We start from the raw sequence: 23,919 nt of genomic DNA, 5'->3' as shown, positions 1-23,919 counted from the left end.
TCCAACACCGCCAGTTGGCGCTCGGAAGTGCCGTCTGCACAGTCAACACTTGCTGCCGTGTTATTGGGGTTCAGTAACGTCAGCTGTTCCCCTGCTGTGCGGACGGCAATTTCTCCTGCTCTGTCCACATTTTCACTACTACAGATTTTAAAGTTGCTCCAATTACACCTCTGGCTCCTCTGTTTTCAGTATTATCCCTGAGCTCCAACACCGCCAGTTGGCGCTCGGAAGTGCCGTCTGCACAGTCAAAACTTGCTGCCGTGTTATTGGGGTTCAGTAACATCAGCTGTTCCCCTGCTGTGCGGACGGCAATTTCTCCTGCTCTGTCCACATTCTCACTACTACAGATTTTAAAGTTGCTCCAATTACACCTCTGGCTCCTCTGTTTTCAGTATTATCCCTGAGCTCCAACAACGCCAGTTGGCGCTCGGAAGTGCCGTCTGCACAGTCAACACTTGCTGCCGTGTTATTGGGGTTCAGTAACGTCAGCTGTTCCCCTGCTGTGCGGACGGCAATTTCTCCTGCTCTGTCCACATTCTCACTACTACAGATTTTAAAGTTGCTCCAATTACACCTCTGGCTCCTCTGTTTTCAGTATTATCCCTGAGCTCCAACACCGCCAGTTGGCGCTCGGAAGTGCCGTCTGCACAGTCAACACTTGCTGCCGTGTTATTGGGGTTCAGTAACGTCAGCTGTTCCCCTGCTGTGCGGACGGCAATTTCTCCTGCTCTGTCCACATTCTCACTACTACAAATTTTAAAGTTGCTCCAATTACACCTCTGGCTCCTCTGTTTTCAGTATTATCCCTGAGCTCCAACACCGACAGTTGGCGCTCGGAAGTGCCGTCTGCACAGTCAACACTTGCTGCCGTGTTATTGGGGTTCAGTAACGTCAGCTGTTCCCCTGCTGTGCGGACGGAAATTTCTCCTGCTCTGTCCACATTCTCACTACTACAGATTTTAAAGTTTCTCCAATTACACCTCTGGCTCCTCTGTTTTCAGTATTATCCCTGAGCTCCAACACCGCCAGTTGGCGCTCGGAAGTGCCGTCTGCACAGTCAACACTTGCTGCCGTGTTATTGGGGTTCAGTAACGTCAGCTGTTCCCCTGCTGTGCGGACGGCAATTTCTCCTGCTCTGTCCACATTCTCACTACTACAGATTTTAAAGTTGCTCCAATTACACCTCTGGCTCCTCTGTTTTCAGTATTATCCCTGAGCTCCAACACTGCCAGTTGGCGCTCGGAAGTGCCGTCTGCACAGTCAACACTTGCTGCCGTGTTATTGGGGTTCAGTAACGTCAGCTGTTCCCCTGCTGTGCGGACGGCAATTTCTCCTGCTCTGTCCACATTCTCACTACTACAGATTTTAAAGTTGCTCCAATTACACCTCTGGCTCCTCTGTTTTCAGTATTATCCCTGAGCTCCAACACCGCCAGTTGGCGCTCGGAAGTGCCGTCTGCACAGTCAACACTTGCTTCCGTGTTATTGGGGTTCAGTAACGTTAGCTGTTCCCCTGCTGTGCGGACGGCAATTTCTCCTGCTCTGTCCACATTCTCACTACTACAGATTTTAAAGTTGCTCCAATTACACCTCTGGCTCCTCTGTTTTCAGTATTATCCCTGAGCTCCAACACCGCCAGTTGACGCTCGGAAGTGCCGTCTGCACAGTCAACACTTGCTGCCGTGTTATTGGGGTTCAGTAACGTCAGCTGTTCCCCTGCTGTGCGGACGGCAATTTCTCCTGCTCTGTCCACATTCTCACTACTACAGATTTTAAAGTTGCTCCAATTACACCTCTGGCTCCTCTGTTTTCAGTATTATCCCTGAGCTCCAACACCGCCAGTTGGCGCTCGGAAGTGCCGTCTGCACAGTCAACACTTGCTGCCGTGTTATTGGGGTTCAGTAACGTCAGCTGTTACCCTGCTGTGCGGACGGCAATTTCTCCTGCTCTGTCTACATTCTCACTACCACAGATTTTAAAGTTGCTCCAATTACACCTCTGGCTCCTCTGTTTTCAGTATTATCCCTGAGCTCCAACACCGCCAGTTGGCGCTCGGAAGTGCCGTCTGCACAGTCAACACTTGCTGCCGTGTTATTGGGGTTCAGTAACGTCAGCTGTTCCCCTGCTGTGCGGACGGCAATTTCTCCTGCTCTGTCCACATTCTCACTACTACAGATTTTAAAGTTGCTCCAATTACACCTCTGGCTCCTCTGTTTTCAGTATTATCCCTGAGCCCCAACACCGCCAGTTGGCGCTCGGAAGTGCCGTCTGCACAGTAAACACTTGCTGCCGTGTTATTGGGGTTCAGTAACGTCAGCTGTTCCCCTGCTGTGCGGACGGCAATTTCTCCTGCTCTGTCCACATTCTCACTACTACAGATTTTAAAGTTGCTCCAATTACACCTCTGGCTCCTCTGTTTTCAGTATTATCCCTGAGCTCCAACACCGCCAGTTGGCGCTCGGAAGTGCCGTCTGCACAGTCAACACTTGCTGCCGTGTTATTGGGGTTCAGTAACGTCAGCTGTTCCCCTGCTGTGCGGACGGCAATTTCTCCTGCTCTGTCCACATTCTCACTACTACAGATTTTAAAGTTGCTCCAATTACACCTCTGGCTCCTCTGTTTTCAGTATTATCCCTGAGCTCCAACACCGCCAGTTGACGCTCGGAAGTGCCGTCTGCACAGTCAACACTTGCTGCCGTGTTATTGGGGTTCAGTAACGTCAGCTGTTCCCCTGCTGTGCGGACGGCAATTTCTCCTGCTCTGTCCACATTCTCACTACTACAGATTTTAAAGTTGCTCCAATTACACCTCTGGCTCCTCTGTTTTCAGTATTATCCCTGAGCTCCAACACCGCCAGTTGGCGCTCGGAAGTGCCGTCTGCACAGTCAACACTTGCTGCCGTGTTATTGGGGTTCAGTAACGTCAGCTGTTACCCTGCTGTGCGGACGGCAATTTCTCCTGCTCTGTCTACATTCTCACTACCACAGATTTTAAAGTTGCTCCAATTACACCTCTGGCTCCTCTGTTTTCAGTATTATCCCTGAGCTCCAACACCGCCAGTTGGCGCTCGGAAGTGCCGTCTGCACAGTCAACACTTGCTGCCGTGTTATTGGGGTTCAGTAACGTCAGCTGTTCCCCTGCTGTGCGGACGGCAATTTCTCCTGCTCTGTCCACATTCTCACTACTACAGATTTTAAAGTTGCTCCAATTACACCTCTGGCTCCTCTGTTTTCAGTATTATCCCTGAGCCCCAACACCGCCAGTTGGCGCTCGGAAGTGCCGTCTGCACAGTAAACACTTGCTGCCGTGTTATTGGGGTTCAGTAACGTCAGCTGTTCCCCTGCTGTGCGGACGGCAATTTCTCCTGCTCTGTCCACATTCTCACTGCTACAGATTTTAAAGTTGCTCCAATTACACCTCTGGCTCCTCTGTTTTCAGTATTATCCCTGAGCTCCAACACCGCCAGTTGGTGCTCGGAAGTGCCGTCTGCACAGTCAACACTTGCTGCCGTGTTATTGGGGTTCAGTAACGTCAGCTGTTCCCCTGCTGTGGGGACGGCAATTTCTCCTGCTCTGTCCACATTCTCACTGCTACAGATTTTACAGTTTCTCCAATTACACCTCTGGCTCCTCTGTTTTCAGTATTATCCCTGAGCTCCAACAACGACAGTTGGCGCTCGGAAGTGCCGTCTGCACAGTCAACACTTGCTGCCGTGTTATTGGGGTTCAGTAACGTCAGCTGTTCCCCTGCTGTGCGGACAGCAATTTCTCCTGCTCTGTCCACATTCTCACTACTACAGATTTTAAAGTTGCTCCAATTACACCTCTGGCTCCTCTGTTTTCAGTATTATCCCTGAGCTCCAACACCGCCAGTTGGCGCTCGGAAGTGCCGTCTGCACAGTCAACACTTGCTGCCGTGTTATTGGGGTTCAGTAACGTCAGCTGTTCCCCTGCTGTGCGGACGGCAATTTCTCCTGCTCTGTCCACATTCTCACTACTACAGATTTTATAGTTGCTCCAATTACACCTCTGGCTCCTCTGTTTTCAGTATTATCCCTGAGCTCCAACAACGACAGTTGGCGCTCAGAAGTGCCGTCTGCACAGTCAACACTTGCTGCCGTGTTATTGGGGTTCAGTAACGTCAGCTGTTCCCCTGCTGTGCGGACGGCAATTTCTCCTGCTCTGTCCACATTCTCACTACTACAGATTTTAAAGTTGCTCCAATTACACCTCTGGCTCCTCTGTTTTCAGTATTATCCCTGAGCTCCAACACCGCCAGTTGGCGCTCGGAAGTGCCGTCTGCACAGTCAACACTTGCTGACGTGTTATTGGGGTTCAGTAACGTCAGCTGTTCCCCTGCTGTGCGGACGGCAATTTCTCCTGCTCTGTCCACATTCTCACTACTACAGATTTTAAAGTTGCTCCAATTACACCTCTGGCTCCTCTGTTTTCAGTATTATCCCTGAGCTCCAACACCGCCAGTTGGCGCTCGGAAGTGCCGTCTGCACAGTCAACACTTGCTGCCGTGTTATTGGGGTTCAGTAACGTCAGCTGTTCCCCTGCTGTGCGGACGGCAATTTCTCCTGCTCTGTCCACATTCTCACTACTACAGATTTTAAAGTTGCTCCAATTACACCTCTGGCTCCTCTGTTTTCAGTATTATCCCTGAGCTCCAACACCGCCAGTTGGCGCTCGGAAGTGCCGTCTGCACAGTCAACACTTGCTGCCGTGTTATTGGGGTTCAGTAACGTCAGCTGTTCCCCTGCTGTGCGGACGGCAATTTCTCCTGCTCTGTCCACATTCTCACTACTACAGATTTTATAGTTGCTCCAATTACACCTCTGGCTCCTCTGTTTTCAGTATTATCCCTGAGCTCCAACACCGCCAGTTGGCGCTCGGAAGTGCGGTCTGCACAGTCAACACTTGCTGCCGTGTTATTGGGGTTCAGTAACGTCAGCTGTTCCCCTGCTGTGCGGACGGCAATTTCTCCTGCTCTGTCCACATTCTCACTACTACAGATTTTAAAGTTGCTCCAATTACACTTCTTGCTCCTCTGTTTTCAGTATTATCCCTGAGCTCCAACACCGCCAGTTGGCGCTCGGAAGTGCCGTCTGCACAGTCAACACTTGCTGCCGTGTTATTGGGGTTCAGTAACGTCAGCTGTTCCCCTGCTGTGCGGACGGCAATTTCTCCTGCTCTGTCCACATTCTCACTACTACAGATTTTAAAGTTGCTCCAATTACACCTCTGGCTCCTCTGTTTTCAGTATTATCCCTGAGCTCCAACACCGCCAGTTGGCGCTCGGAAGTGCCGTCTGCACAGTCAACACTTGCTGCCGTGTTATTGGGGTTCAGTAACGTCAGCTGTTCCCCTGCTGTGCGGACGGCAATTTCTCCTGCTCTGTCCACATTCTCACTACTACAGATTTTATAGTTGCTCCAATTACACCTCTGGCTCCTCTGTTTTCAGTATTATCCCTGAGCTCCAACACCGCCAGTTGGCGCTCAGAAGTGCCGTCTGCACAGTCAACACTTGCTGCCGTGTTATTGGGGTTCAGTAACGTCAGCTGTTCCCCTGCTGTGCGGACGGCAATTTCTCCTGCTCTGTCCACATTCTCACTACTACAGATTTTAAAGTTGCTCCAATTACACCTCTGGCTCCTCTGTTTTCAGTATTATCCCTGAGCTCCAACACCACCAGTTGGCGCTCGGAAGTGCCGTCTGCACAGTCAACACTTGCTGACGTGTTATTGGGGTTCAGTAACGTCAGCTGTTCCCCTGCTGTGCGGACGGCAATTTCTCCTGCTCTGTCCACATTCTCACTACTACAGATTTTAAAGTTGCTCCAATTACACCTCTGGCTCCTCTGTTTTCAGTATTATCCCTGAGCTCCAACACCGCCAGTTGGCGCTCGGAAGTGCCGTCTGCACAGTCAACACTTGCTGCCGTGTTATTGGGGTTCAGTAACGTCAGCTGTTCCCCTGCTGTGCGGACGGCAATTTCTCCTGCTCTGTCCACATTCTCACTACTACAGATTTTAAAGTTGCTCCAATTACACCTCTGGCTCCTCTGTTTTCAGTATTATCCCTGAGCTCCAACACCGCCAGTTGGCGCTCGGAAGTGCCGTCTGCACAGTCAACACTTGCTGCCGTGTTATTGGGGTTCAGTAACGTCAGCTGTTCCCCTGCTGTGCGGACGGCAATTTCTCCTGCTCTGTCCACATTCTCACTACTACAGATTTTATAGTTGCTCCAATTACACCTCTGGCTCCTCTGTTTTCAGTATTATCCCTGAGCTCCAACACCGCCAGTTGGCGCTCGGAAGTGCGGTCTGCACAGTCAACACTTGCTGCCGTGTTATTGGGGTTCAGTAACGTCAGCTGTTCCCCTGCTGTGCGGACGGCAATTTCTCCTGCTCTGTCCACATTCTCACTACTACAGATTTTAAAGTTGCTCCAATTACACCTCTGGCTCCTCTGTTTTCAGTATTATCCCTGAGCTCCAACACCGCCAGTTGGCGCTCGGAAGTGCCGTCTGCACAGTCAACACTTGCTGCCGTGTTATTGGGGTTCAGTAACGTCAGCTGTTCCCCTGCTGTGCGGACGGCAATTTCTCCTGCTCTGTCCACATTCTCACTACTACAGATTTTAAAGTTGCTCCAATTACACCTCTGGCTCCTCTGTTTTCAGTATTATCCCTGAGCTCCAACACCGCCAGTTGGCGCTCGGAAGTGCCGTCTGCACAGTCAACACTTGCTGCCGTGTTATTGGGGTTCAGTAACGTCAGCTGTTCCCCTGCTGTGCGGACGGCAATTTCTCCTGCTCTGTCCACATTCTCACTACTACAGATTTTAAAGTTGCTCCAATTACACCTCTGGCTCCTCTGTTTTCAGTATTATCCCTGAGCTCCAACACCGCCAGTTGGCGGTCGGAAGTGCCGTCTGCACAGTCAACACTTGCTGCCGTGTTATTGGGGTTCAGTAACGTCAGCTGTTCCCCTGCTGTGCGGACGGCAATTTCTCCTGCTCTGTCCACATTCTCACTACTACAGATTTTAAAGTTGCTCCAATTACACCTCTGGCTCCTCTGTTTTCAGTATTATCCCTGAGCTCCAACACCGCCAGTTGGCGCTCGGAAGTGCCGTCTGCACAGTCAACACTTGCTGCCGTGTTATTGGGGTTCAGTAACGTCAGCTGTTCCCCTGCTGTGCGGATGGCAATTTCTCCTGCTCTGTCCACATTCTCACTACTACAGATTTTAAAGTTGCTCCAATTACACCTCTGGCTCCTCTGTTTTCAGTATTATCCCTGAGCTCCAACACCGCCAGTTGGCGCTCGGAAGTGCCGTCTGCACAGTCAACACTTGCTGCCGTGTTATTGGGGTTCAGTAACGTCAGCTGTTCCCCTACTGTGCGGACGGCAATTTCTCCTGCTCTGTCCACATTCTCACTACTACAGATTTTAAAGTTGCTCCAATTACACCTCTGGCTCCTCTGTTTTCAGTATTATCCCTGAGCTCCAACACCGCCAGTTGGCGCTCGGAAGTGCCGTCTTCACAGTCAACACTTGCTGCCGTGTTATTGGGATTCAGTAACGTCAGCTGTTCCCCTGCTGTGCGGACGGCAATTTCTCCTGCTCTGTCCACATTCTCACTACTACAGATTTTAAAGTTGCTCCAATTACACCTCTGGCTCCTCTGTTTTCAGTATTATCCCTGAGCTCCAACACCGCCAGTTGGCGCTCGGAAGTGCCGTCTGCACAGTCAACACTTGCTGCCGTGTTATTGGGGTTCAGTAACGTCAGCTGTTCCCCTGCTGTGCGGACGGCAATTTCTCCTGCTCTGTCCACATTCTCACTACTACAGATTTTAAAGTTGCTCCAATTACACCTCTGGCTCCTCTGTTTTCAGTATTATCCCTGAGCTCCAACACCGCCAGTTGGCGCTCGGAAGTGCCGTCTGCACAGTCAACACTTGCTGCCGTGTTATTGGGGTTCAGTAACGTCAGCTGTTCCCCTGCTGTGCGGACGGCAATTTCTCCTGCTCTGTCCACATTCTCACTACTACAGATTTTAAAGTTGCTCCAATTACACCTCTGGCTCCTCTGTTTTCAGTATTATCCCTGAGCTCCAACACCGCCAGTTGGCGCTCGGAAGTGCCGTCTGCACAGTCAACACTTGCTGCCGTGTTATTGGGGTTCAGTAACGTCAGCTGTTCCCCTGCTGTGCGGACGGCAATTTCTCCTGCTTTGTCCACATTCTCACTACTACAGATTTTAAAGTTGCTCCAATTACACCTCTGGCTCCTCTGTTTTCAGTATTATCCCTGAGCTCCAACACCGCCAGTTGGCGCTCGGAAGTGCCGTCTGCACAGTCAACACTTGCTGCCGTGTTATTGGGATTCAGTAACGTCAGCTGTTCCCCTGCTGTGCGGACGGCAATTTCTCCTGCTCTGTCCACATTCTCACTACTACAGATTTTAAAGTTGCTCCAATTACACCTCTGGCTCCTCTGTTTTCAGTATTATCCCTGAGCTCCAACACCGCCAGTTGGCGCTCGGAAGTGCCGTCTGCAAAGTCAACACTTGCTGCTGTGTTATTGGGGTTCAGTAACGTCAGCTGTTCCCCTACTGTGCGGACGGCAATTTCTCCTGCTCTGTCCACATTCTCACTACTACAGATTTTAAATTTGCTCCAATTACACCTCTGGCTCCTCTGTTTTCAGTATTATCCCTGAGCTCCAACACCGCCAGTTGGCGCTCGGAAGTGCCGTCTGCACAGTCAACACTTGCTGCCGTGTTATTGGGGTTCAGTAACGTCAGCTGTTCCCCTGCTGTGCGGACGGCAATTTCTCCTGCTCTGTCCACATTCTCACTACTACAGATTTTAAAGTTGCTCCAATTACACCTCTGGCTCCTCTGTTTTCAGTATTATCCCTGAGCTCCAACACCGCCAGTTGGCGCTCGGAAGTGCCGTCTGCACAGTCAACACTTGCTGCCGTGTTATTAGGGTTCAGTAACATCAGCTGATCCCCAGCTGTGTCCGGCAAATTCTCCTGCTTTGTCCACATCCACTGTACTACGGATTTAAAACCTCCTTCAAATACACCTCTGGCTCCTCTGTTTTTAGTATTTACCCTGAGCTCCAATACAGCTAGTTGCTGCTCAGAAGTGCCGTCTGCACAGTCAACGCTTGCTCCAGTGTTCTTGGGGTTCAGTAACGTCAGCTGATCCCCAGCTGTGTGTCCGGCAAATTCTCCTGCTTTGTCCACATCCACTGTACTACGGATTTAAAAACTCCTCCAAATACACCTCTGGCTCCTCTGTTTTTAGTATTTACCCTGGGCTCCAATACCGCTAGTTGCTGCTCAGAAGTGCCGTCTGCACAGTCAACGCTTGCTCCAGTGTTATTGGGGTTCAGTAACGTCAGCTGATCCCCAGCTGTGTGTCCGGCAAATTCTCCTGCTTTGTCCACATCCACTGTACTACGGATTTAAAACCTCCTCCAAATACACCTCTGGCTCCTCTGTTTTTAGTATGTACCCTGGGCTCCAATACCGCTAGTTGCTGCTCAGAAGTGCCGTCTGCACAGTCAACGCTTGCTCCAGTGTTATTGGGGATCAGTAACGTCAGCTGATCCCCAGCTGTGTGTCCGGCAAATTCTCCTGCTTTGTCCACATCCACTGTACTACGGATTTAAAACCTCCTCCAAATACACCTCTGGCTCCTCTGTTTTTAGTATGTACCCTGGGCTCCAATACCGCTAGTTGCTGCTCAGAAGTGCCGTCTGCACAGTCAACACTTGCTGCCGTGTTATTGGGGTTCAGTAACGTCAGCTGTTCCCCTGCTGTGCGGACGGCAATTTCTCCTGCTCTGTCTACATTCTCACTACTACAGATTTTAAAGTTGCTCCAATTACACCTCTGGCTCCTCTGTTTTCAGTATTATCCCTGAGCTCCAACACCGCCAGTTGGCGCTCGGAAGTGCCGTCTGCACAGTCAACACTTGCTGCCGTGTTATTGGGGTTCAGTAACGTCAGCTGTTCCCCTGCTGTGCGGATGGCAATTTCTCCTGCTCTGTCCACATTCTCACTACTACAGATTTTAAAGTTGCTCCAATTACACCTCTGGCTCCTCTGTTTTCAGTATTATCCCTGAGCTCCAACACCGCCAGTTGGCGCTCGGAAGTGCCGTCTGCACAGTCAACACTTGCTGCCGTGTTATTGGGGTTCAGTAACGTCAGCTGTTCCCCTACTGTGCGGACGGCAATTTCTCCTGCTCTGTCCACATTCTCACTACTACAGATTTTAAAGTTCCTCCAATTACACCTCTGGCTCCTCTGTTTTCAGTATTATCCCTGAGCTCCAACACCGCCAGTTGGCGCTCGGAAGTGCCGTCTTCACAGTCAACACTTGCTGCCGTGTTATTGGGATTCAGTAACGTCAGCTGTTCCCCTGCTGTGCGGACGGCAATTTCTCCTGCTCTGTCCACATTCTCACTACTACAGATTTTAAAGTTGCTCCAATTACACCTCTGGCTCCTCTGTTTTCAGTATTATCCCTGAGCTCCAACACCGCCAGTTGGCGCTCGGAAGTGCCGTCTGCACAGTCAACACTTGCTGCCGTGTTATTGGGGTTCAGTAACGTCAGCTGTTCCCCTGCTGTGCGGACGGCAATTTCTCCTGCTCTGTCCACATTCTCACTACTACAGATTTTAAAGTTGCTCCAATTACACCTCTGGCTCCTCTGTTTTCAGTATTATCCCTGAGCTCCAACACCGCCAGTTGGCGCTCGGAAGTGCCGTCTGCACAGTCAACACTTGCTGCCGTGTTATTGGGGTTCAGTAACGTCAGCTGTTCCCCTGCTGTGCGGACGGCAATTTCTCCTGCTCTGTCCACATTCTCACTACTACAGATTTTAAAGTTGCTCCAATTACACCTCTGGCTCCTCTGTTTTCAGTATTATCCCTGAGCTCCAACACCGCCAGTTGGCGCTCGGAAGTGCCGTCTGCACAGTCAACACTTGCTGCCGTGTTATTGGGGTTCAGTAACGTCAGCTGTTCCCCTGCTGTGCGGACGGCAATTTCTCCTGCTTTGTCCACATTCTCACTACTACAGATTTTAAAGTTGCTCCAATTACACCTCTGGCTCCTCTGTTTTCAGTATTATCCTTGAGCTCCAACACCGCCAGTTGGCGCTCGGAAGTGCCGTCTGCACAGTCAACACTTGCTGCCGTGTTATTGGGATTCAGTAACGTCAGCTGTTCCCCTGCTGTGCGGACGGCAATTTCTCCTGCTCTGTTCACATTCTCACTACTACAGATTTTAAAGTTGCTCCAATTACACCTCTGGCTCCTCTGTTTTCAGTATTATCCCTGAGCTCCAACACCGCCAGTTGGCGCTCGGAAGTGCCGTCTGCACAGTCAACACTTGCTGCCGTGTTATTGGGGTTCAGTAACGTCAGCTGTTCCCCTACTGTGCGGACGGCAATTTCTCCTGCTCTGTCCACATTCTCACTACTACAGATTTTAAAGTTGCTCCAATTACACCTCTGGCTCCTCTGTTTTCAGTATTATCCCTGAGCTCCAACACCGCCAGTTGGCGCTCGGAAGTGCCGTCTGCACAGTCAACACTTGCTGCCGTGTTATTGGGGTTCAGTAACGTCACCTGTTCCCCTGCTGTGCGGACGGCAATTTCTCCTGCTCTGTCCACATTCTCACTACTACAGATTTTAAAGTTGCTCCAATTACACCTCTGGCTCCTCTGTTTTCAGTATTATCCCTGAGCTCCAACACCGCCAGTTGGCGCTCGGAAGTGCCGTCTGCACAGTCAACACTTGCTGCCGTGTTATTAGGGTTCAGTAACATCAGCTGATCCCCAGCTGTGTCCGGCAAATTCTCCTGCTTTGTCCACATCCACTGTACTACGGATTTAAAACCTCCTTCAAATACACCTCTGGCTCCTCTGTTTTTAGTATTTACCCTGGGCTCCAATACAGCTAGTTGCTGCTCAGAAGTGCCGTCTGCACAGTCAACGCTTGCTCCAGTGTTATTGGGGTTCAGTAACGTCAGCTGATCCCCAGCTGTGTGTCCGGCAAATTCTCCTGCTTTGTCCACATCCACTGTACTACGGATTTAAAACCTCCTCCAAATACACCTCTGGCTCCTCTGTTTTTAGTATTTACCCTGGGCTCCAATACCGCTAGTTGCTGCTCAGAAGTGCCGTCTGCACAGTCAACGCTTGCTCCAGTGTTATTGGGGTTCAGTAACGTCAGCTGATCCCCAGCTGTGTGTCCGGCAAATTCTCCTGCTTTGTCCACATCCACTGTACTACGGATTTAAAACCTCCTCCAAATACACCTCTGGCTCCTCTGTTTTTAGTATTTACCCTGGGCTCCAATACCGCTAGTTGCTGCTCAGAAGTGCCATCTGCACAGTCAACGCTTGCTCCAGTGTTATTGGGGTTCAGTAAAGTCAGCTGATCCCCAGCTGTGTGTCCGGCAAATTGTCCTGCTTTGTCCACATCCACTGTACTACGGATTTAAAACTTGCTCCAATTACACCTCTGGCTCCACTCTGTTTTTAGTATTTACCCTGGGTTCCAGCACCGCCAGCTGGTTCTCGGTAGTTCCATTTGCTCTTGTACCTTCTACTACCCATCCGGGTTCCAGTACCGTCAGCTGATTCTCGGCAGTGACTTTGGCATGGGTACTCCCTCCTGCCCAGCCTGGTTCCAGCACGCCAGCTGTTTCCAGGTAGTGTCAATGTCACTTTGCCTCCAATACGTTGTCCTGTCGTGTTGCGGTCGGGTTAGCCGACTCTATGGTGCCTGCAGTTTAGGTGACTCCTATGTGGGCTGCGGGATCTGGCAATGAAGGCTGGTTCCATAGTGCCAATAGGACAAGCACCCCTGTAGGACTGTGGGTTTTGTTAACTGCGGCCGGCTCGCGGCCTTGAACTTTTTTTTACCTGGGTACCTTCTGCTACCCATCCGAGTTCCAGTACCGTCAGCTGGTTCTCGGCAGTGCCTTTGGATTAGGTGCCTCCTTCTCGGTATCCAAGTTCCACCAACGTCTGCTGGTCCTTGGTAGTGCTTTCTGGCACAGGTACCTCCTGCTTAGTAACCGAGTTCCAGTACCGTCAGCTGGTCTTCGGCAGTTCCATTGGCTCTTGTACCTTCTGCTACCCATCCGGGTTCCAGTACCGTCGGCTGGTCCTCGGTAGTTCCATTTGCTCTTGTACCTTCTACTACCCATCCGGGTTCCAGTACCGTCAGCTGGTTCTCGGCAGTGACTTTGGCACGGGTACTCCCTCCTGCCCAGCCTGGTTCCAGCACGCCAGCTGTTTCCGGGTAGTGTCAAGGTCACTTTGCCTCCAATGCATTGTCCTGTCGTGTTGCGGTCGGGTTAGCCGACTCTATGGTGCCTGCAGTTTAGGTGACTCCTATGTGGGCTGCGGGATCTGGCAATGAAGGCTGGTTCCATAGTGCCAATAGGACAAGCACCCCCTGTAGGACTGTGGGTTTTGGTAACTGCGGCCGGCTCGCGGCCTTGAACTTTTTTTTACATGGGTACCTTCTGCTACCCATCCGGGTTCCAGTACCGTCAGCTGGTTCTCGGCAGTGCCTTTGGATTAGGTGCCTCCTTCTCGGTATCCAAGTTCCACCAACGTCTGCTGGTCCTTGGTAGTGCTTTCTGGCACAGGTACCTCCTGCTTAGTAACTGAGTTCCAGTACCGTCAGCTGGTCTTCGGCAGTTCCATTGGCTCTTGTACCTTCCGCTACCCATCCGGGTTCCAGTACCGTCGGCTGGTCCTCGGTAGTTCCATTTGCTCTTGTACCTTCTACTACCCATCCGGGTTCCAGTACCGTCAGCTGGTTCTCGGCAGTGACTTTGGCACGGGTACTACCTCCTGCCCAGCCTGGTTCCAGCACGCCAGCTGTTTCCGGGTAGTGTCAACGTCACTTTGCCTCCAATGCGTTGTCCTGTCGTGTTGCGGTCGGGTTAGCCGACTCTATGGTGCCTGCAGTTTAGGTGACTCCTATGTGGGCTGCGGGATCTGGCAATGAAGGCTGGTTCCATAGTGCCAATAGGACAAGCACCCCCTGTAGGACTGTGGGTTTTGGTAACTGCGGCCGGCTCGCGGCCTTGAACTTTTTTTTACATGGGTACCTTCTGCTACCCATCCGGGTTCCAGTACCATCAGCTGGTTCTCGGCAGTGCCTTTGGATTAGGTGCCTCCTTCTCAGTATCCAAGTTCCACCAACGTCTGCTGGTCCTTGGTAGTGCTTTCTGGCACAGGTACCTCCTGCTTAGTAACCGAGTTCCAGTACCGTCAGCTGGTCTTTGGCAGTTCCATTGGCTCTTGTACCTTCTGCTACCCATCCGGGTTCCAGTACCGTCAGCTGGTCCTCGGTAGTTCCATTTGCTCTTGTACCTTCTACTACCCATCCGGGTTCCAGTACCATCAGCTGGTTCTCGGCAGTGACTTTGGCATGGGTACTCCCTCCTGCCCAGCCTGGTTCCAGCACGCCAGCTGTTTCCGGGTAGTGTCAACGTCACTTTGCCTCCAATGCGTTGTCCTGTCGTGTTGCGGTCGGGTTAGCCGACTCTATGGTGCCTGCAGTTTAGGTGACTCCTATGTGGGCTGTGGGATCTGGCAATGAAGGCTGGTTCCATAGTGCCAATAGGACAAGCACCCCCTGTAGGACTGTGGGTTTTGGTAACTGCGGCCGGCTCGCGGCCTTGAAATTTTTTTTACATGGGTACCTTCTGCTACCCATCCGGGTTCCAGTACCGTCAGCTGGTTCTCGGCAGTGCCTTTGGATTAGGTGCCTCCTTCTCGGTATCCAAGTTCCACCAACGTCTGCTGGTCCTTGGTAGTGCTTTCTGGCACAGGTACCTCCTGCTTAGTAACCGAGTTCCAGTACCGTCAGCTGGTCTTCGGCAGTTCCATTGGCTCTTGTACCTTCTGCTACCCATCCGGGTTCCAGTACCGTCAGCTGGTCCTCGGTAGTTCCTCAGCTTTCTTGTACCTTCTGCTACATTTCCAAGTTCAAGCTTTTTGAAATGGTTCTTGGTAATCACTCTAGATCTCCCTGACGAGGACCCTGAAGACGAGGACTCTGAAGACCAACCCTAAGAAGACGAGGACCCCGAAGACGACCCTGAAGACGAGGACCCTGAAGACCACCCCGAAGAAGATGAGGACCCTGAAGACCACCCCGAAGAAGACGAGGACCCTGAAGACCACCCCGAAGAAGACAAGGACCCCGAAGACGAGGACCCAGAAGACCAACCCGAAGAAGACGAGGACCCCGAAGACGAGGACCCCTGAAGACGACGACCCTGAAGACCACCCCGAAGAAGACCAAGAAGATGACCCTGAAGAAGTTGACCAAGAGGACAAAGAAGAGAAGACAAGCACCAAGACACAGAAGAACAAGAGACAGAAAACCAAGAAGCAGAAATACAAGAAGCTGCAGAACAAAAAGCGGAAGAACATTAAGCATAAGACTAAAAATCAGAGCAAAAGATAATATCTAAATTATAAGCAGAAGATTAGTGTTGAGCCACCCCCGTAGTGTTCGAGTTCGGTTCGGTTCGTCGAACACCCGTGTGTTCGTCGAACTGTTCGTCGAACACCTTCGAACACCGTTAAAACCAATGGCAGGCAAACAAAAACACATAGAAACACATAGAAAACACCTTCAAAGGTGTCCAAAAGCTGACAAACTACTCAGAAGACACAACTAACACATGGAAAAGTGACAAGTACATATAGTCATGCAAAAAGAAAAGAGGTGGAGGAGTAAAAGGAGGGGGAGACACAGATATAGGCATGTCATGCCCTTCTAAAATCCAAAAAGTGAGAAGCCGAGACGGCCAGTCCGCTCCTGCCCGTGCCACCTCCGTGTCGCCGGGTTTGTGCCAGAGCCGCGGTGAACCCTGACGGCCAGCCCCCCTCTCCCAATACTGGTGCCTGTCCGCTGGTGGGTCGAGAGAGCCCCCCTGTGGTGGAGGCAGCTCTAAGCTTTTTAATTTAAATTGTCCCTCTAATTTGAATGAATACACTTTAAATCCATTTACAAGGATCTATTGGAGGGCAAGTCTCATGCCAGCAGCCGCGTAATTCCAGCTCCAGTAGCGTCCACTAAAGCTGCTGCAGTTAAAAAGCTTTTATAAGGATCGAGCTCGGCTGTCCACCGCAAGGCATCCTAGTGCCAGTCCCAGCCCCTATGCCTTGGGGTGCCTCCTGATGCTCTTCACTAAGTATCCCGTGGTCCCGAAGCATTTCCTTTGAAAAAATTAAGTGTCCAAACTACAGGTGGTGTAGCTTGCTTAACAGCCGGGATAATTCGCTGACTAGCAGACACTGCTACTAGGCACAAAGTATTTCCTGGGCTAGATGCAGTTAAAAATTTGTAAGTAGATACTCTCGTTGGATGCTGAGAAAGCATTCCATAGAGTCTCCTGGCACGCCATATATGATTCTCTTAAAAAGCTTGGGGTAGGGGTCTAGGGGACCCTTTTATAGCCAAAATCACGGCCCTGTATCACAATACGTCACCTAGGCTGAAGATAAATGGAACTGTAGCACCGAGGGCTCGGTTGCTACAGACGTATTGCACCTCACCCAGAGGTGTGATATCTCACTCTCAGATAAGGATGGAGTGTGGATCAGGACCCGACACCTGCATGCATTACACCACATTGCCGTGGGGCAGGGCGACCAATATGCCCCTGAGATGGGCACGACAGTCCCTGTCCCTGGCTGGAGTGGGGGGAGGGAACACTGAGGAAGGGGAACCCTGCAGTGCAGGAGCAGGGAGGAAGCAGTTCCTGGGTGCATTGAGAAGGGAGTATAAAAGGTGGGCACCATCTTAGTTCAGTGCAGAGAAGTCTGAGCAGAAGTGGCAGGGAGCAGGGGCTCTGCATGAGCTCTGCTCCGGAGGCGGGCCTAGTAACAGAGGCCCAGGCCTGCAAGAGGGAGAAGGAAGGAAGAGGAGCGGAGAAGGCTCCAGGAACGAGGAATGAAGGGATCCCAGGGGTGCGGACGGGCGAGTCGCCACCGCACGCCCGAATCCACCTGCGTGGAGGGGTCAGGCCAAAGGGGGAGACCGGTCCCCGAACTTGTGGAGGTAGGAAACGACCCTCAGCTAGAAACCGGAGGCTCTGACATTTTATGTGGCGCAGCCCCTTGCTCCACCTGCTAGGAAGGCACCACATAGGGTCAGGGAAACTGGCGCCAAGTTTACCAAGAGGAGGCCCGAGGCAGCCGGACAGAAGTGTTGGTAAGAAAGGCCAGACAAAGGACACACAAAGGGGGTCCTGTGAAGCGCTCCAAAGTTATCTGGGAGTTGTCTGAGCCCCTCACCTGGTGAGCACAGTACGACGTGGGCAGCCGTTACCTGCAGACGTGGTCTGGATAATAAGAACTGTGAGTAAAGGCCCTGAACTGCATCACTGACTCCGTGTCGTTACTGCTGCTGCCCTGCACCATCACCCCCATCCTCCGCATACACTGCCCTGAGGCTATACTCCTCCCGTGGGGAGTTATGCTACGCTCTGCTGCACCCACAACACCAGCCTTAGCGGTCTGCCCTGTAGCGGCGGTTCACTCTGACCGCAATCCACGGGTGGCGTAGTCGGACATTTAAACATCAAAACCACATAAATAGTTCCGCCACTGGTTTGACCGCCCTGAGCCACGGAACCGGATCGCCGCCACGAAGACTACAACCACCAGCATCCACCAAAAAGGGTCCGGCTCCGGGTGTCCCAAGGCCCAGGGGGTGCGTCAGAACATTTTCATCACCTTTCACAATCACCAATGGGACAAGGCAGGGATGTCCTCTGTCCCCTCTCTTATACATCCTAGTGACGGAGCACCTGCTCTCATCAATTCGCCATAACCCCAATATTAGGTGGATTGAGGTGGGAGGCACCGAGTACAAGTGCTCTCTATTTGCTGATGATGTCCTAGTATATATCACTCAATCACATATATCCATACCTGCTGTTATGGCTGAAATAGATCACTTTGTTACATGGTAAAATTTTAAAATCAATGCAGCGAAGTCTGAGGCCCTCGATGTCTCCCTCCCTAAATCCATATAGGATTCCATCCAGTCCAACTTTCCCTTTGCCTGGCCCTCACAGGGTATCAAATACTTAGGAATTCCTATTCATAGAGACCTCTCCCATCTATGTTATCTTAATTTTGGGCCCTTTATTGAACAATTCCATACAGACCACGGTTGGCAAGTTAGAACTGTAAGATTCACTACGTGAACCACTGGTGTTTTGTGGAAAAGCACATGTACACCGCGTTCCAAATTATTATGCAAAAAGTGTTTAGGAGTGATAAGGGAAGAATTTGTTTGTTTGTCAGTTAAACTCATTGATGGTGATGTGTGTCAGGGCTCTTTATATCACTGTAAGCAATTGCAGACACCTGTGCTAATTAGTTTGGCAGGTGTGTCCAATGAAAGGCAAGACTACTTAAGAAGGCTCTCTCACATTATTAAGCAGCCTACATTTTCTGCCAAAATGGGAAAGAAAAAGGATGTGTCGGCTGCTGAGAAGCAACAAATTGTGGAGTGTTTAGGTCAAGGCATGACTACAATCAACATTGTGCGATGATCAGGATGAAGTGTCTTGGCAATCAAGAAGTATGTAGCTGATTCACAGTACACACGTGTGCGTGCTGATAAGGGCAAATTGAGGACTCTTTCCTACAGGCAATTACGTCAGGTTGAAAGAGCAGCGGCAAAAAAGCCTTGTCATAGCAGCAGACAAGTTTTTGAACCTGCTTGTGCCTCCAACGTCCCCCGAACAACAAGATGCAGGGTCCTTCAGAGGTTTGCAACTGTGCATACGCCATCCTGTCGACCTCCTCTATCCACTTCACACAAGCAGAAACGGCTCCAGTGGGCCAAACATTACATGAAGACTGATTTCAAAACTGTTTTGTTCACGGATGAGTGCCGTGCAGCGCTCGATGGTCCAGATGAATGGAGTGGAGGATGGCTGGTTGATGGACACCCCACGCAAACACGGCTACAGCGCCAACAAGGAGGAGGTGGAGTAATGTTTTGGGCTGGAATCATGGGGAGAGAGATTGTCGGCCCCTTTAGGATCCCTGAAGGCGCTAAAGATGAACTCCATAATGTATGTGGATTTTCTCAAACAGCACTTCCTGCCATGGTTCAAGAAGAAGAACCGTGTATTTCACAGCAAGATCATTTTTCTGCATGATAATGCACCATCTCATGCTGCACATAAAACATCTGCATCTCTGGCTGATATGGGCATAAAAGGGGACAAACTTATGGTGTGACCCCCATGCTCCCCTGACCTCTACCCCATTCAGAACCTTTGGAGCATCATTAAAAGGAGTGTCTATGATGGCGGGAGGCAGTTCACATCTAAGCAACAGCTCTGGGAGGGTATTCTGTCCTCATGCAAAACAATTGAAGCAGAAACCATCCAAAACCTGACAAATTCAATGGACGAGAGAGTTCAGAAGCTCCTTTCGAACAAGGGGTCCTATGTGAAAATGTAACATCACCTAGAATAAAGTTTTGAGTTGAAAACTGTTTGATTTCAGTTTCTAACAACCTGCTAATGCTTATAATTTCAAAAATGACCATTTTTTTGGTCTTTATTAAAATGAAAAGGTTGATCGAAAAGTTTGGGGGATCTAAGAGTGTGGCAACCCAGTAGTCATGATTACTTCGAATTCTGACAATATGAGGGTCATGCTGCAGGTAGTGCAGCAAGAAGGCACTTATGTGTCTTGCGCATCTCGGAGCCCCAAAATTATTTTCCGGGCTAGATGCAGCTAAAAATTATTTTTAATTTTAAATCTGGTGAAGCTTATTATAGATGGCCTAATAGGATCAGTGCTGCACACTGCTACAAAGCCCAAATTATTTTCCAGTCAAGATACAGATAAACATGATTGGTAATTTGAAAGCTTAAAACGGTTGGTAGGGTGATTTTAACCAATCATCAAGCTTTTACTCTCCCCAGGATGACACAGGGGTAGAAAAGTCGTTTCGGATCCATGATTTGTTCATCTTTATGAACGTGAGTCTGTCTACATTATCAGTGGAGAGCCGCGTGCGCTTATCTGTCAGCACACCACCAGCAGCGCTGAACACACGTTCAGACAGAACGCTGGCTGCGGGGCATGACAAGATCTCCAAGGCGTAAGTGGCTAGCTCCGGCCATTTATCCAGATTGGAAGCCCAAAAAGAGCAAGGGTCCAGTGACACAGTCGTGGCTTCAATGTTTACTTGGAGATACTCCTGTACCATCGTCTCTAGGCGTTGACTATGTGTCAGACTTCTTGTCTCCTGTGGCCTTGCAAAGGATGGGCTAAAAAAGTGGTGAAATGATTCCGCAAAATTGATGTTACCAGCAGATACTGTGGTTCTGTTACGGTTTGAGTGCTGAACACTTGACGGTCCCACGGTTGGCAAGTTGGAACTGTGAGATTCACTACGTGCACCACTGGTATTTTGTGGAAAAGCACATGTAAGATTCTGCAACAGTCTCTGCTGATACTCCTGCATGCGTGCATCCCTTTCTATGGCAGGAATAATTTCTGCAAATTTACTTTTGTACCGGGGATCTAACAGTGTGGCAACCCAGTAGTCAGGATTATTTCTAATTCTCACAATTCGAGGGTCATGTTGCAGGTAGTGCAGCAAGAAGGCACTGATGTGTGTTGCGCATCCAGGAGCACCAAGTCCCTGTTGTGTTGGTGGCGAGGTAACAATCATGCTTCCTTCCTCTGTCCTCTCCCCCCAACCTCGCACAACAGAAATGTGATCAAGGTCTCCCTCATCTGATGAGTCTTCCATCAGTTCGTCCTCCACTTCTTCCTGGGCTCCTGCACCTTCCTCACTAGTTTGGCTGCTACCATGCGCCCTGGTAAAATCATCTCCCCCACCCTCACATGCCTGCCGCCTTGGTGCTGCCGACCGTCTGGACCTTGCAGATGTTAGCCCTTCCGCATACAACTCCTCCTCCTCTACTTCCTCCACCTCCTCTTGTGCCACCACCTGACTCCGAATTCTGTTTAACATGTGCTCCAGCATGTAAATCACCGGAATAGTCATGCTGATAATGGCATCGTCAGCACTAAACATCTTCGTCGCCATTTCAAAACTGTGCAGAAGGGTGCATAGGTCCCTGATCTGAGACCACTCCTCCAGCGTGATTTGCCCCACCTCTGAATCTCGTTGGCCCAGGCTATACGTCAGAACGTATTGCACCAGGGCTTGTCGGTGCTGCCACAGTCGCTGCAACATGTGCAGAGTTGAATTCCACCGGGTAGGCACATCGCATTTTAGCCGGTGAAGTGGCAGGCCCAACGACTTCTGTAGAGATGTAAGTCGCTGAGCTGCGGGATGCGAACGGCGGAAGTGAGCACACAGCGACCGTGCCCTCTGCAGAAGGCCATCTAGTCTGGGATAGTGGGCTAAAAATTGCTGGACAACCAGGTTCAACACGTGAGCCATACAAGGCACGTGTGTGACATTGCCCCGGCGAAGGGCCGCACCCAGGTTTGCAGCATTGTCGCACATGGCCTTCCCTGGTTTCAGGTCCAGTGGAGACAACCATTCATGAAATTGGTTCTCCAGAGCTGACCACAACTCCTCAGCTGTGTGACTCACATTTCCCAGACATTTCAATGTAAAAACCGCCTGATGACGTTGAGCCCTACTGCCAGCATAGTAAGGAGGTGTGCAGGATCCTTTCTGCGCAGTTAGAAAGCTTGTGGCATGACCAGACAGGCTTTGGGTGCAGGTGGAAGACTGAGAGGAGGTTGAGGAGGCAGAAGCAGTGGAGGAACTTTGACATAAAGAGGATTGACGCACAACTCGTGGGGACGGCAAGACTTGGACAGCAGCCCCTTGTCCTGCTGTCACCATAGTTACCCAGTGCCCAGTCAGCGACATGTAACGCCCCTGTCCATGCCTACTCGTCCAAGTGTCTGTGGTGAAATGCACCCTGTCACACACAGAGTTTCTCAAAGAAGCGGTGATGTTGTGTGCGACATGCTGGTGGAGCGCAGGCACACCTTTCTTTGAGAAGTAGTGCCGACTGGGCATCTGGTACTGGGGCACTGCGACGGACATAAGGTCTCGAAAATCCTCTGTGTCCACCAGGCGGAAAGGCAGCATTTCTGTAGCCAAGAGCTTGCAGATGGTGAAATTCAACCTCTTAGCTTTCTCATGGCTAGGAGGAAATGGTCTTTTACTTGTCCACATCTGAGGGACCAAGGGCTGGCTATTGTGCTTAGACGGGGTTGTTAAGGGTGTCCCCGGCAAACTGCCGGTCTGTGAGGAAGATGCAGGCGGACATGTTAGGTTGCCTTGATCCAAAGGTGGTGCTATCGATGTCGGACAGCGCTCAAGACCAGCTGGTGTTACCACCTCCAAAGAAAATGATGACCTGCCAATCACGCTGGCTGTTGCGGGTAAAGAGGTGGCAGGTCTGCGCCCCAAAACAGGTGTGACTGCTGTCCCCCCAGTCACAGAGGATGAAGAGGCCGCGGATGCACAAGATATGGCAGACGGTGGTTGGCCCGGCCGGCTAGACCGCATTGTAGCACACTGAGCTTCCCACTGCAACTTATGCTTCATGTCCATGTGCCGGTTCATGCATGAATTACTCAAACTATGTATTTTTTGGCCTCTACTTAGCTTTTGCTGACAAATGTTACAGATAACACGAGTTGGGTCATCTTTATCGATCTGAAAAAATGCCCAGGCTATGCAAGGCTTAGCACCCATGCGACCTGAAGAGCCACCACGACTTGTGGTGAGAGGCAGAGTTGTGTTTGAGGATGCAGTTGTTGACGTGCTTCCAGTACTACGTCTCTGTCCAGGAAGGCGCAACCTGACCTCGTCGTCACTAGCATCTTCCTCCACCTCCTCTGCTGACCTCATCTCTTGGCTGACTGTGGGTTGACAGTAAGTGGGATCTCCGACCTCATCATCATCACCCTGTGCGTTATCACACCCGTCGTCCTCAGAGCCAACCTGTTCCTGCCCTGACAAAAAACTAAAGTTGTCGCTCCAATCAGGTATTTGAGTCTTATCATCGTCTTCCTCATTGTCTCCACCAACAGGAGTTACAGTTTGGGAATGAGGGTCTACATTATGGTCAGAACCTTCTGCGTCTGGTCCTGGATCCGACTCATAAAGATTCTGGGCATCAGTGCAGATCATTTCCTCGTCTGGATTCACAGAAGCGCTGGAGTCGACCTCTGATTCCCAGGCTATAGTATGAGTAAACAGCTCTGCAGACTCAACCATCTGTTCTACCTCATACTCAGACGGGCAGCTGGAAATTTGGGAGCTGTGAGGAAGCAAGTGCGATTTGGGTGACACCTTTGAGGACTGGAGTATTTGTGATGTTGAAGTTGATGTGGAGGAGAGCCCACTTAAAGGAGCACTTGATATCCGTTGAAGCACCTGCTGTTTTTGTGCCTCATCTGGAATTTGTAGCGATTGGCGTGGCCGTAAGAAAGGGATCTTATCACATTGTCCGCTAAAAGAAGTAGACATTTTAGTTTGGCTGGAAGATGGTCTTTCTTCTGCACCTACCCCACGGACACAACCTTTTTTCCCCTTCCCAACACGCCTATTCCCCTTTCCACCAGCAGCAGGCCTTTTTCCACTCATTTTGGTGGTTAACTAATTCACAACTCTGGAGTTGTTTGCACAAAAAAACAATGGATGGTAAACGAGCAGAGCTGAGTGGCCAAACTGTGGTATTAGGCCAAAACTATTGGCTGGGTTAGATGCAGAAAAAAATTATTTTAAATTTGCAACCTGATGGAGGTCAGTATAGATGGACTAATAGACCAAGTCCCACACACCGCTAGAAGCCCAAATATTTTTTCAGAGCTAGAT

This window comes from Phyllobates terribilis, unplaced genomic scaffold (assembly GCF_046119375.1).
Source record: "Phyllobates terribilis strain yellow unplaced genomic scaffold, ASM4611937v1 Scaffold_11__3_contigs__length_659146591, whole genome shotgun sequence".
NCBI classification, from domain to species: Eukaryota; Metazoa; Chordata; class Amphibia; order Anura; family Dendrobatidae; genus Phyllobates; species Phyllobates terribilis.
The sequence above is the reverse complement of the archived record's forward strand: the minus strand, read 5'-3'. Positions refer to the sequence as shown.